This window comes from Myzus persicae, unplaced genomic scaffold (assembly GCF_001856785.1).
Source record: "Myzus persicae strain clone G006 unplaced genomic scaffold, MPER_G0061.0, whole genome shotgun sequence".
NCBI classification, from domain to species: Eukaryota; Metazoa; Arthropoda; class Insecta; order Hemiptera; family Aphididae; genus Myzus; species Myzus persicae.
Window position 1 is genome coordinate 333,797 of NW_019100991.1, and position 3,417 is coordinate 337,213.

Here is a 3,417-nt window from a genome sequence, read left to right on the forward strand (position 1 = left end):
TCAGATATGAAGCAACGGAGATACCCGCTTAAATAATAACCTATGCTGCTATGCTTTTATAATTATACCTATGCCATTATTTTATATTTATTTATTGTATTAATGTTAACTATAAACATATTAAGGTCAATATAATAATAAACTATTATATTTCAAGTTGTTCATTATTTGCATTACGCTTTACTTTATGCTTTAGTCACAAACTTATCTTTAAATAATTAGTTTGTATTTTCCTTTTTTTTGGATACCTTTATTTCATATATAGCTAAGAATGTTTTTGACACTAAAAATTCTATATTGAAAAATTAAAAACACGAGAAACGTTTTTTTAAGGATTGGCCTGGCGGTGAGAAAAATTGGCCTCTTTCATTGTTTGCACACCCCTAAAAAAAACTGAAATGGCGCCCCTGGTGTGAGCAGGGGGAAAACCCTAACGGCTTTGGTCCCTCTAAAATTTCTTGGGTGCTTAAGCTCCCCTTAATATTTTTTGATGATTTGAGTCCATAGTTTTGCTGCTTTTGTATTAAAAATTGAGCACGAATACTTACATGATTACACTCCAGTAGGTCCCTTGGTCAGTCCTCTCTAGTTGACAGAAGGTTTATGCACAATTTCTTTGTAAGCTACTAAATGGTGATATTGACCAGGCACATATACAGGGGGGGGTTGGTGGTTCAACCCCCCCCCCCCCCCCGAAATAATTTCTTGGAAAATTAAGTCAAATTTATTATACTCCTATATTATTATAAAATATTTTTAGAATAAATTAGCTGTTGACGGTTTTTCTCTGTTTATTAGTCAGGTATGAAATACAGTTTATACCTATATAGTATTATAATTGTGTCGTATACGCCGTTTCACAGACGTACACAAATAAACAATAATTATTATTAAGCACTTTTATTAAAACTTTAACGTCCAGTGGCGATCGAAACACACGATCACCGCTGACTGAACCACTATCTGTCTTCCCATATTACTTATATATCAATATTACAATCGAAGTACTATTGGTAGTATCGATATTAAGCTTAACCTAGTTGCATTATACTTACTGACTATGCTTAAAATTATACTAATTGTTATTGTATTACATAATTGACTATTGAGTATTGTATGAGTTGATTGTTTTGGTATTTTACCTGTTACATATGAATGTTTACTTAACCTAGTTAACACTATTTTTTTTTTTATATATTATACATGATACAACAATTGAATGATCGAGGTGATTACTGTGGACTACGCACGAACACAGTACACAGAACTGTATTATTGCAATTTGCGATGTACCTAGAAAACTCATATTTTGTGGATAATCTTATCTTATCTTATTTCCGTACTCGATCGGTCACCAACAATAACAGAGCAAAAACACTGATTGAATGTATTAATGAATATGTCCCACAAATTCGAACAAAAACTCTAATAAAAATGTGTGAAACGCGATGGGTAGATCGACATGAAAGCTTAATTCGATTTAAAGAATTATATAAAGCTATTTATTATGCATTAAAACAAATTAGAAGAGTGTTCAAATGTAGAAACATCACGTACAGCTTTTCAACTTTTTAATTCCATTAATAACTCAGTTTTTATCATAGCTTTACATGTGATTGAGAAGTTTTTTTCTTTAACTTTACCACTATCTATAGCACTACAAAAAGCAAATATTGATTTGTCATATTGTTATGAGCGAGTAACAGATGTATGTCAAATATTTAAAGAAATTCGAGAAAATGGCGATGATGAGTTTAAACAAATATTTTCTTATTCAGAAGAGTCTATGTTAGAAGGAATTATTGAGGAACCAAGAACTGTAGGTCGACAAACTGCACGTAACAATATTCCATCTGATACTCCGGAACAGTATTATAAAAGATCAATATTTTTACCTTTTTTAGATCATTTTATTTGTCAATTACAAGATAGATTTACTAATCATCATCATGTAATGGCTAAACTACAATCACTTATTCCAAATTGTCTTAAGAATACAACTAATATAAAAGATTTTCAAGAGGTAGCGCTTTTTTATAAAGATATTTTACCTAATTATGAAACATTTGACGCAGAAATTAAAATATGGCTAGCTAAATGGAAAAATGTATCTGATACAGACCGTCCTACTACATCATTGACTACTTTGTCTGCAATGTCTTATGATTTTTTCCCAAACATTCACAGTCTTTTGACAATTTTGGCCACATTGCCTGTTACAACTGCTACTGCTGAACGGTCATTCTCAACTCTACGAAGACTTAAAACATACTTACGAAACAATATGGGAGAAACGAGACTTACTGGATTGGCCTTACTAAACATATAGGTACCGAAATATTGATTTAAATGTGGAAGAAATTATAGATAGATTTGCTATGTTACCACGAAAATGGGATTTTATACTTAAGTTTGAATTTTTTTTTTATAAAATATATACATTTTTTTAAATTGTTTTCTTCTATCTACTTAAAAGCTTAATATACCTAGGTAATTGTATGTGCATATAATAATCAAATACATTTCTGTTCTGTTCGACGTTCATAATACATATTATTTAAAGTTTTATCTATTATTATTTCTATTATTATTCCTAATATTCATATTTCTTAAATATACTTACTTCAGAACACTGAATAAATGACATACATAACGTTTGAATATTTAGCATGATAATTGTCACATTAAAAATAGTGAGTAAGTAGGAAGAAATTGTTTTATTATGTTGCTGTACAATTTATATTGCTATATTTTGTAAACCCCCCCTCCCCCCCCCCCGAAATTTTAGTCTGTGTACGTGCCTGATATTGACTACCCTACCTCATAGATTACCTCAAATTCTGAATCCCATCATTTCTCTCGGTCTAACTCTCGTTTTGTTATTCCTAGTGTACATCACTATAACTATATGCCATGCCCAATCCCTTGTATTGGGATGATGAGGATTTCTAACAAGGACCCAATAATATTTTGGATGAAGTCCAAAGCTACATAACTACCTACATTATTATTATTTATTATGTAGGTAGATATAGGTAATCTATGTACAATTATTAATTAGTTTTTATATTCTACATGTCTTTTTTAATATATTTGTGAGTATTAGGTAGATACCTAATAGGTATACTTTTATTATTCTTTAAATATAGGTATTAATATGATATAAAGTTTTTTAATGTACCTATAATTATACACAACTCTGAGGACTCAGAAAGGAGGTTTCATACAATATTTTTTAAAAATGAAATAATAAAACGGACAATTATAGAGAATCTACCTAGTGTCATATAGACTCTACAGTTTATAGTATAGATAAAATTTTTTACAAAAGGATTTTCTAGTGATAAAAAATAAAAACGTCAATTACACGATGATGTATATAGGTATTTAATATTTAAGAATCTATAGCGTAAAAAG